At 45.5% G+C, this 12,048-nt stretch overlaps 1 protein-coding gene and 1 long non-coding RNA gene across 7 annotated transcripts in view; both read left to right on the forward strand.

Annotated features, from left to right (window-relative positions):
* Positions 1-12,048, forward strand: part of EPAS1 (endothelial PAS domain protein 1) — a 131,509-nt gene that overhangs the window by 30,220 nt on the left and 89,241 nt on the right. The window lies entirely within an intron of this gene.
* On the forward strand, positions 1,185-7,567 carry LOC310842238. Its single transcript, XR_014563027.1, has 2 exons — positions 1,185-2,685; positions 3,047-7,567. It is a non-coding gene; the product is annotated as an uncharacterized lncRNA (long non-coding RNA).

Consider the following 12,048-nt stretch of genomic DNA (forward strand, 5'->3'; position numbering starts at 1 on the left):
AGACTAGCCTGTCATTCTCTCCCAAGTGAAGGATTCCACCATAAGAGTATAAGAAGAGCCTGCTGAATCAAGCCAGTGGTCCATTAGCCTAGCATCCTTTTATCACAATTGGCCAACCAGATGCCTGTGGGAAGCCTGCAACCGGGATACGGACAGAGAGCACTCTTCTCTCCTGTGGTTCCCAGCAACTGGTCTTCAGAAGTATTGTTGCCCTCAGCGTTCAAAATTCACCAGGCGCACTTTGCTCCTGGGTATCGGCCACTTGCGACCAAGTGAAGATGCCCAGGTGCCAGGATGTCGCCTGAGGTCTCCCCCATCTGGAGCTGCATGCCTGGGCATCACTGGATCTTGATTGTTTTCAAACACTAGCAACACATCCTGCAGAATTCTATCCATTGTATTTTATCTGCGCAATCAGATAAACCAAAAAGTTTAGGAACCAAAAAGTCATATTGAAAAAGACGACTTTTGAGCTGCCTGGTCCCCAAATATCAACTAGGCAGTCCAATTTGGCAACTGTAACCCTGATTTAAGGAGCCATTTGGTGCCTAACTTGTGTATATCTGAATTTCTAACACTGGCTGCCTCCAGATGTGAGGAGGAGCATAGCCATCATGGTTTATAGCCATTGATAGCACTCCCCATTGTGAATTTGTCTAATCCTCTTAAAGCCATCCAAGTTAGTGACCATCACTACCTCCTGTGGGAACAAATGCCATTGTTTAACTAAGTGCTTCGCAAAAAGATACAGTCATACCTCGGGTTACAGACACTTCAGGTTTTGTTTTTTCAGGTTACAGATGCTCCAAAACCCAGAAGTACCGGAATGGGTTACTTCCGGGTTTTGGACGTCACGCATGAGCAGAAGCGCCAAATCGCAACCCGCGTGTGCGCAGACACGCCACTGCGGTTGCAAACGTGCATCCCACACGGATCACGTTCGCAACCTGAGTGTCCATTGTACTTTCTTTTTTCTGTCCTGAATCTTCCGACTTTTGTTTTATTCATTAGATATATTTTTGATTTATATTTCGAGTTAACTGAAATCAGGATTGATTTAGTTATTCTTATATTTAAAGGGTAACTTAGATTTATAGCATCATCTGCCTGCTTCCTCAAAAGTAAGCAAGTTCAGTGTGGTTTGTTGCCAAGTAAATATGCACGGAATTAAGTTTTGTTTTTGCTGTGTTTCTATTGATTTAATGATGGTGGCTTGGTTTTTATGGTTTCTGTAAACCTGCTTTGACGCCACCGTCGAATAAAAAGATGGCCTGTATGTTTTAAAAAATACCAATGAAGCATTATTTTCTCTCTTCCCCACACAAACACACCTCTTAGGCTCATTAAATCACAAAGTTCCTGGTTCCCAACCTGAGAAAGAGCCAGCTTGCAAGAACCATGGATGAAGAGGCTGTGGTGCAAATAAGGGCTTGGAGGGTTATGGAATCTACAGAGCACCTAATATAGCACTACTCAAATGTAAACAATTGGCTTTGGGCACCTAAGCTGGATAGGTAGGAACTAGAGGATCTGTTGTGAAGGTCAGCTCCTGAAGTGGCAGCCTGTTATATCCAAACATAGACGGAAACCTCCTCCTTGATCTCAGGAACAATCACTCAAAATTTGGTGACAATATCTTAAGTAAAGGAAAAGATACCCCTGACCGTTAGGTCCAGTTGCGGACGATTCTGTGGGGTTGCGGCACTCATCTTACTGTATAGGATGAGGAGCCGGCGTTTGTCCGCGGACAGTTTTTCTGGGTCATGTGGCCAGCATGACTTGTGGCAAAACCAGAGCAGCACACAGAAACGCCGTTTACCTTCCCGCTGGAGCAGGACCTATTTATCTACTTGCACTTTGACGTGCTTTTGAACTGCTAGGTGGGCAGGATCTGGGACTGAACAACGGGAGCTCATCCTGTTGCGGGGATTCGAACCGCCAACCTTCTGATTGGCAAGCCTTAGGCTTTGTGGTTTAGACCAGATTGATCTCAGGAACAATCACACAAAATTTGGTGACAATATCTTAAGAGGTGTGCAAATACAGCATGAGCAAGCACTTTCCCAAAACATATAATGGAGTGTATTGCTGTTGGTTGATTGTTTGTTTGTTTTAAACTGGGAACCTATGCTGAAGAGTGGCTCATAAGTTCTCTAAACAAATACTGTACAGTTGTACCTTGGAAGCTGAACGCCTTGGCTCCTGAGCAAATTGGCTCCCAAATGATCGAAACCTGAAAGTGAGTGTTCCGGTTTTCAAACAATTTTTGGAAGCTGGATGTCCGGCGCAGCTTCTGCGGCTTCTGATTGGCTGCAGCCACTATGGGGAACAAAGGAAGTGGATCTGTGCGAGACAGCAAAGGGGTGGAGCCCATTTCCCAACTCTTGGTTAGTTAGAAGGACTAAGGCAGAGTTGAGAGCAGAGAGTTTGAGAGCAGCAAACTGGGAACCCAGAGAGAGCGACGTTTGACCCAAGGCTGCAACTAGGGGGGAAGCAAAGCCCTCTCGGGGGTGTTAATGCTGTGAACCCCTCCATCAGAGTTTCAGGTTGTATATGTGTGTGAATAAACCATATATTTGCTGTGCCTCATTCCAAAAGGAAACCCGAGCCCTGGATGGAACCCTTAGACACTTGCACCGCTCTGAGATTGGCATATTGTGCAACAGTATGTTCATACTCAGGGACGTGGGTGGCGCTGTGGGTTAAACCACAGAGCCTAGGACTTGCCAATCAGAAGGTCGGCGGTTCGAATCCCCGCGACGGGGTGAGCTCCCGTTGCTCGGTCCCTGCTCCTGTATCTTTCTGCTCCAACCTAGCAGTTCAAAAGTATGTCAAAGTGCAAGTAGATAAATAGGTACCGCTCCAGTGGGAAGGTAAACAGTGTTTCCGTACGCTGCTGTGGTTCACCAGAAGCAGCTTAGTCATGCTGGCCACATGACCCGGAAGCTGTACGCCGGCTCCCTCAGCCAATAAAGCGAGATGAGCGCCGCAACCCCAGAGTCGGTCACGACTGGACCTAATGGTCAGGGGTCCCTTTACCTCCAAGAATATTTGCTTGTGTGTTGATGTTTGGTTATTGATACGGAAGGAGAGTTTTTCCGTAACAGTTATGGTGGGTCATCCAGTGCCAGGTTTAGGAAGGATTCCTAGAGAAGATACAGGGTGGCCGTGTGGCCTACTTTCAGGAGACAGCGATGGAAAGCCTGTGGCCGTCCATATGTTGTTGGCTGGGGATGATGCAAGTACACCCAGAGCTCTGCATGTTCTCTGCCCTTGCTTTGTTCAAAGGGCTGCCCAATCCACGTCTGCTTTAAAGGTACCCGAGCATAAGAAGGAGAAAAGAGGCCTTGAAGTTGCCCATCGACTGCTGGCACCTGGACAACAGATTAAGCAGGTCACAGTTTTCCTCATTGTGGTGCAATGCACTGTGTTCCTATTTTAATGATTATAATCATTATAATAAATTATTATAAAAGACTGTACCCCTTCATAGATACCTGCCTGGGTTGTGAGATTTTTAGGGGCTCACATAGGGACACTTGGTGGGGATGTGTGTGTGGGGGGGGAGGCTTCCCATTAGCTGCTCCCAGACTTTGGAACTCCCTCCCTAGAAAAGTTAAACTAGCTCCCTTCTTGTCCCCCCGCTGGCAGGTGAAGATTTAGTTGTTCCAACAGGCTTCTGAGAACTGACTGGTTTTAACGAAAGGGCTGGTGGTGCCACGCTGTTTGTATTGTAATTATTTGCATGGTTTTAGTAGATTTCATATGTGTGCATAGTTTTACTTCTAACAATATTTAATTGTTTTACTTCTAACAATATTTAATTGTTTTTTAATGGTTTTTTCCCTGTTTTTAGCGGTTCTCTCTCGTGCATGCTGTCTTGAGTCCCTTCAGGGAAAAAGGTGGAGTGTAAATGAATAAATGATATTAATAAATTCTAGGTTTGCATCTATACATATATAGATACAGTGGTACCTTGAGTTACAGACGCTTCAGGTTACATACACTTCAGGTTACAGACTCCGCTAACCCAGAAATAGTGCTTCAGGTTAAGAACTTTGCTTCAGGATGAGAACAGAAATCGTGCTCCGGCGGCACGGCGCCAGCAGGAGGCCCCATTAGCTAAAGTGGTGCTTCAGGTTAAGAACAGTTTCAGGATAAGAACGGACCTCCAGAACGAATTAAGTTCTTAACCCGAGGTACCACTGTACGTATACATAGATATATATAGATAGATAGTTATGTATAGACCTCTTCTTCTCCCCCCCTTTCTGTACAAATATGTTTTTTAAGCTTGGATAGACTATTCAGGCTTGCAATCCGACACAGGGCTTCTGAGTGTTTGGGTTTTGTTTCGTTTTGTTTCTGACTCACATGTGACCTGTATTTAGATTAGCACGTGGCCACACAAAGTAATCTGCTTTCCAACATGGGGAAACACCCTTCTCCTGACTTATGTAACTGCAGTGCTGCACTTTACGCCCGTTCCAGCTAGCGAAGCCGTCTGATCTCAGCAGAGAAAGAAGCGCTGGAGCAACATCTTGGTGGGAGCACCTTGTTTATGTCACTTAGCTGTTCTTGTGGTGCAGAGATACTTCTGCCTGCCAGAAGCACGCTTAGGACAGATAAGTCTATATCTAAAGGTGCCTGCGCTCAGAGATAAAAGAGAGTCGATGGCTGAATGCTGGAAGCTTTCTGCTCTGTATGCTGGTATCCTCTCCCTGCCAGGGGTGCCAACTTGAATAAAATTGGGTGCCAGATAAGCCCTGCCCCACATATTCAATCACATGATGCAATGCATGCACACCGTTTGAATGGCAATGCCCATCAACTTGGGGGAGGCTCAGCCCCCTCAAATAGAAGCCAACCCCTTGGAGTTGGCTTCTGTGCTCACTGCTGAAGTTCTTGTTTCATCTTCAGCGTAACTTTCAAAGGCAAAGTGTGTGAAAATCAGGTTCCCTGGTTCCCTGTCTGGCCCATGCACTAAATTTTAAGCCTGGATTCATTAAGGTTTAGGCCCATGATCTGTAGGGAGTCTTGAGCACTGGGGAGTGTGAAACAGCATTGATGTAAATGTGCTTCAGAGGTCAGGGCCAGACATTTGGGCACTTTAGGTGAAGCCCAAATGGTGTCTCCCTTCCAGGGAAGAAGGGGGAAATGGAGATTGGGAACAAGTGTGGGGAGTGAAGATCTATATTGGGAACAAAGTGAGGAAATCCAATCAATCCTACCCAGCTGCTGAAGTGGAACGTTTGGAGCAGAGCCAGTGGGCCGTACCAATGTTTGCAGCAGAGGCACCAGGAATCGCCTATTATTGGTAGGAATTGAATCAGATTTCTCCCCCATTCCAACATAGCTGTCAACTTACAGATTTGAAAATAAGGGACCAGCAGCCTCGAAAATAAGGGATCAGCAGCCAAAATAAGGGATTTTAGTCAACCAGCAGCCAAACGAAGCCTCAAGTGGTGGTTCCCATAGCGCAGCAACCCAGCAAAGGGGATGCAGCAAGGAAAACCACCGTCACCTCTCCGCTGGGAAGCGCTGAGCAAAGGTGAGTCCCCAGGCAACGCAGCCACTTTGAATCGGCACAAGGCATGCAAGCTCCAACCCCCTAGTCGTTCTTAGACTCCTTATTGGGTGAGCAACACAGCCAAGCAACACAGTTGGAGCCTCCCTCCTCCCTGACTGGCAGGGAGGGAGGGAGAGGAGCTGCTTCCTTTGAAACCCAGAAAATTTAAGGGACATCATCAATAAGGGACAGCAGCAGGACATGGTGCTGGGATAAGGGACGCTTGACAGCTATGAATTCCAAGCGAAACAGCACTCAGGCTAGTGATTAACTGAGGCTCTGAAACCTTATTAGATTGAGATGCTTCATCTTTATGTCATTGTTTCAAAGGAAACACACTCTTTCCTACAAGTAAGCATAATTTTTCTCCCCCGCCCCCCTAATTGCAGCAAGACATTTACTTACCACAACTTTGATTCAATCTCTCTCATATAGGAAGGATTACAAAGATAAGAGATGCCACCTAAAAACATCATCATCTCAGGATAGGAAATGGGGATCATAGAATCATAGAACTGTAAAGTTGGAAGGGACTGGATGGAAGGGGATATAACTGTACAGGGGTAGGGCTGAGATTTGTGTTTTGTGTTTGCTTACTTTCATATAGGGTGACCTAATCAAGCCTGGTATGCAAAAAAAAGGCATAGAAAGGTCAAAGTTCACAGAAAGGGAGCAGAATAAAGGTTAGCAGGTGATGCCTTGCTATTCATCCATAAAGCTAATTTAACTCTGCACAGAAAACACACATTCACCTGGATCCTTAACCCATGAAAGATTATGCCAGAATAAATTGGTATGGCTGCTTACACACCATACATTTAAAGCTCATTACTTCCCCCAAAGATTCCTGGGAATTGCAGTTTACCCCTCACAGAGCTACAGTTCCCAAAACTACAGTTCCCAGGCTTTTCCCAGGAGATGCCCGGGGTGTGCTCTAAATGTACGATGTGTGGTGCCATAAGAGTCTTTTCTGTTTGTTTGATCCAGTGCATGAATAGCACTACTTAACATCCGGGGGCTTCATTTTTTATTTCATTGAGGACTGGGATTAATTTTCTTTTCAAGTTGAAGTTTGCCCTTTTTAAAAATATGATCTTTAAAAAGGAAGCATGGCATATGAATCAAACAGATTGAATTAAGGGTTGATATTCTATATCATGGGTAGGCAAACTAAGGCCCAGGGGCTGGATCCGGCCCAATCACCTTCTAAATCCTGCCCGTGGATGGTCCCGGAATCAGCGTGATTTTACATGAGTAGAATGTGTCCTTTTATTTAAAATGCATCTCTGGGTTATTTGTGGGGCATAGGAATCGTTCATTCCCCCCCCCCAAAATAGTCTGGCCCCCGAGAAGGTCTGAGGGACAGTGGACCGGCCCCCTGCTGAAAAAGTTTGCTGACCCCTGTTCTATATACAAAAAGGGGTCAGGTCTGACTTGAGACCTGACTTCTGAAATCAGGGCATCCTATTCTCCACTACTGCAGGCTACTTGTCCATCTCAGGTTAGTGTACATAAGTCACACTTTCGCCATCAATGTGCACGATGGCTAAGAAACCGAATGTCCTGTCTGAGCCTGTGACATGCACATCCCAGGCTGATAACGGCACTTGGTTGTGGGAGAGTTGTCTGTGATGACCATGCTGGTTCAGTTCTTGTTGCCCAACAGCTAACCGAGGATTGCGTGTGTCGTCACTATCATAAGCTAAAAACGTACCACCCTGCACGCTTCGTTCTGTGCTTTAAACCTTGTTCCAGGTGCCTTTTCAGCAGCGGCACCAACTTGGTTGTTATTTGCATTGCAAAAAATGTGCATGGTAACGGCATTTGCACAATTAACTCTCAGCTCCTTTGGCCCTCAGACACAGCTCTGAGAGACTCTGGAGTCAGATTTGCAAGCAGGAGAAAAAGGTGTAGGCAAATCTATCACCTGAGCGCTTTTGGAGTGTGCTGCTACCATCACATAATGTGTTAAATAGTGACACATATACTCAGTGCTTTTTTCCCCCTAAAAAAAATATGTTTAGGGGTACTCTCATTTTGACTCAAGAAAACCACCATTTTATAGTTCAAATCGTGGAAAATAAATACAGTGGTTCCTCTGGATGTGAACGGGATCCGTTCTGGAGCCCCGTTCGCAGCCTGAGCAGAACGCAACTTGTGTCTGCGCATTCGCGAGTTGTGATTCGCCACTTCTGAGCATGCGCGTGACGTCATTTTGAGTGTCTGCGCATGCGCAAGCGGCGAAACCCAAAAGTAACCCATTCCGTTACTTCCTGGTCACTGCGGAACGCAACCTGAAAACACTCAACCTGAAGAATATTTAACCCGAGGTATGACTGTACAGTAAATGGACAAAAGTACAAAGATTCAAAAAATGTTTAGGGGTATGCGTACCCCTGTGTACCCCCAGAAAAAAAGCACTGCATATAGGCTTTGAGAGCCTCCTCCACACCCCTAGGTTCCCCCTGTGATACAGGACATACAGATTTGCCCCTTCATGCGTTGCTGATGGGTTGGTGTTGATGACGACTTTATAAGCTCATTCAGCTTATAAATGAATGAACTTAGAAGTTTGGGGAAGCCTGGAAGCCTCTGTGACCAGGATCATAGCATTCTCCCCGTCTTTGTATCAAATTGTCCGACGATATGATCTGTGCTGCAGCAACTACTCTGCTTTCGTCACCAGAGTTGGGGGGAAACTAACATCTGGAACAGCCCTGGGAAGCATAAAGGAGAGATTGGAGGTATTTCAGAGCAACCAGACCCTTAGGTTTAAAGTCGGAACTCCAATTCCTGTCGAAATCTTGCCTTATAATAGCAGCCTACTCCACAAGGCCTTACAAATGAATGAGACAAGAGGCTCTAAATCCTTTGGGTTGCTGTAACTGCTATGCAAAGAATTACTCATTAAAATGACTTAAATGGGAATTAAGGACTTTCAGAGGAGTGCGACTTTTGACTACCTCAGCTGTGCAATAGTCAGTTGGGACATTCCTGTTCTAATCCTCCTCGAAGGGCGGTGAGGATGACAGAACGGAGAGAAGGTTATATTGCAATACAGAGAGGTGCTTGCTTTTTTTTTTTGAGCCAACACCAAACAACATTACTGGTTGTTGCAAAACATTTCAGCAAAGAGAGAGTCTAAAGATCCTGCATTTATAGAAATGACAGGGAAATAAGGCCACTGGTTCTTTTTGCATGTGTGAAATGGCATGCCTCCTTTTTTTTTGTTTCCGCCAAAGTATTTTGGGGAGCTTCTTGCAAGAGAGTGTAGGGTTTTATTGCACAATATACTAATCACCTCTTGAGCTCTCTTTCCGAGAAGGAAAAATAACTGTGCTCTGCCGTCAAATTATGTACAAACAACTTCAAGTCTACTTTGTGTCTGTTTCTGCTGACATGTAAATCAAGGCTGAAGCCAGTGGTGTAGCGTGGGTTGTCAGCACCCAGGGCAAGGCAAGTAATTTGTGCCCCCTAACCCGTAGATTTTAGCACTCGAGTCTCGAGCACGCCCCCCCCAGATGTTGCGCCCGGTGCTGTCGGCCCCCCCTGCACCCCCCACGCTACGCCACTGGCTGAAGCTCTTGTTTCTCTATAAGCAGTCCTCTCGAGTGAACAATCTGCTAAAAAATTCTCAGGCTCAAATCGGTGCAGAATGAAGAGGCTGTACCTAACATGGGTTGAAAATAGAAGCAAAAAGATTCTAGCTTTTGTGTATGTACTAAAGCTGGGCTGAATATCTGCCTTACCTTTGGTGGGACCATTTTGTTTCCCATAAAAGTGTGTGCGCGAATATTGTGACTTTCAGAGGTTGCAGGCAAATACGATTAAGGTTTGGGGGCAAGGGGCAGGTCTTACCTGTACAACGTGACCAAGGATTTCCTTCCACACTTTCTGTCTTTCAACAATAACCAAAACTTGTGGTCATTTCAAAAGGTGGCTTGGCTGCACTCAGCAACCCAGATGCATTCTGGGTGTGGCATCATTCTGATCCAGGAATGCAGCCATGATGCCACTTGAAATTATGACAATCCTTTTTGTCTGGGGAGGCGTTCTTTAAAAAGAAAAATAAGTAACAGAAATCGTATGCTATCTTATATTGAAAGATAGGAATCCCAAACCCATTCTTTGGGTTGTTTTTTGTGTTTTTTGTGTGTGTGTTTGCTGCACTTCTGAGAGCAGTGAAAAGTTCTGGGCCCGATATTTTGGCCCACAACAATTGCAACACTAGCTCACCTCATCCATAAACAGTTCTTCCCTTAAAGTCTTTATTATTTACAAGTTGCATAACGCTGCTGGTCTACATACAGAATAAGAAGCAGAACTATATATTGTACAGTGGTACCTTGGGTTAAGAACTTAATTCGTTCTGGAGGTCCGTTTTTAACCTGAAACTGTTCTTAACCTGAGGTACCACTTTAACTAATGGGGCTTCCCGCTGCTGCCGCGTGATTTCTGTTCTCATCCTGAAGCAAAGTTCTTAACCCGAGGTACTATTTCTTGGTTAGCGGAGTCTGTAACCTGAAGCTTCTGTAACCTGAAGCGTCTGTAACCCGAGGTACCACTGTACAGATCTCTGCTCCCTTCAGCCATCTGGCCAGAGTGGCAGGTTTTCACACATTGTGGCAGCCACACTGACCAACACTGAGTGCCTCACCCTCCACCACATCTCTCCCCTGATAAAGACACCTGTGGCTGAGGAGAATTCTCCTTGCCAAGCAGAAGTTTCAGGCATGTCTCAAGGATGTGCCTCAATGTCGTGCTTCAAGGCTCGTTTCACATTTATTTTCGCAATACACCAACATGCAGGGAATCTGGCAAGCAGGACCCGGGCACAAGAGTGCCCTCCCCTCCAGTCAATCAATCAATCAATCAATCAATCAATCATGCAGCACTATCAGGAGTGCTGAGTCGTATGCCTCCATATAAAAACTTCTGAGGAGAATTCTGTTGAGTTCAGGCCTGGCTTGTGAGCTTCCTGCCACTGTGAGAATGGGATGCAGCTGGACTAGGTAGGCCTTGGTTTTGACCTAGCAGGCCTTTTCTTGGCATCCTTACAAGTGTGAAAGGGCAGGCCGCTTTTATGTGCCCTTTGTCCTACAGACCAAATGCAAAAGGCCTCTTCCTCCCCAAGCCCAGCCACTGCCAGCTTCATTTCCTGCTGAAGCCTGCTATGTGCCCAACATCCTATGAAGCTGCCATCTCTGAGGTTCTTTCGTTTAACCACGTGGCTATTTATTTATTTTTAAATTTGTATACCACCCCATGCCCGTAGATCTCAGGACAACACAAAATCACAATAAAAAATAGAAAATACACAATAAAAACAGAAACAAAAACAACCCAGTAATCCCCCTTCCTCAACACATTTTATTGCTTGCCACTCCATTTTGTGTTCCTTACAAATCTTAACAGAAGTATCTTCCAGTGGAGAGGCAGAGAAACATGTTCTAGAGTAGAGTTTCCCAAACTTGGGTCTCCAGCTGTCGTCGGGATTACCGACTCCCATCATCCCTTGCTTGTAGGACTAGTGGTCATGGACGATGGGAGATGTAGTCCCAAAACAGCTGGAGACTCAGGTTTGGGAGAGTAACAGGCCTGTTGCAAGTGTACTAAGTTGAAGATCTGTTGTCTTCCTGGGTACTTTTGAGACCCACAGCTGCAAGGCGTAAGTTGCAGCTGGCTTGTTTTAGATGTTTCTGAGCCAAGCAGGAGTGTATTAGTTGGTGTGTGGCTAAATGAGTGAGATATATAACATATTTGAGGAGGGGGGAGCTAGGGACATACATAGAGACAACCGCCTGACCTTTTTAAGAAATACTATTTAAATTTAAGAATTGGAGCTTGTGTTTAGTTTCCTCATCCTCCTCTCTTCTCATCCCTTTTTTTGGTGTGGCCTGTATTTTTAGACTGTATGCTCATGAGCAGGGACAGTCTTGTTGTAATTGATTGTACGTAAGGCAGTCTGGGAGTCTGAAGAAATCTCTCAACATGCTTCCCAGAGGGCTTCAGGACTTAAAACTGCAATTTATGTATTTTACCATCTTCATTAGATAGAGGACTGTATTCCTATCAGCTGTGTTGATGGCACAGAACTGGTACAGCCTGGAATATTTATTCAAAGCATTTTTGCCCTTCTCTTTAGCTAAAAAAACTCTCAGACCAGCTTACACAGATCAGTAGAATCAGAGTCCCACCCCTCAGTCTTGCAACCTAAAAGTCATGACACCCAAGGCAGAAAGATGGAGAGAAAAAGGAAGTTCTTAGAGTTATAGTTCTCAAAACAATCAGCTCATGTTTGTTAGGACTGAGGCAAACCATAAGCTTGGGTTTACACTCAACATTAAGTGAAATCATGGTTTATAACCAGGTAGCAGGAGCAGGGGAGGAGTGAAGCAGCCACAATTTTTGCTCTGGGTACCTGGCACAGTTGCTTGTCCCTGCTAAGCCGTAATTTGGCTTAGCGTCATGAAATGGGC

The sequence above is a fragment of the Podarcis gaigeae genome (genome assembly GCF_964106915.1).
Source record: "Podarcis gaigeae genome assembly, chromosome: 3".
NCBI classification, from domain to species: Eukaryota; Metazoa; Chordata; class Lepidosauria; order Squamata; family Lacertidae; genus Podarcis; species Podarcis gaigeae.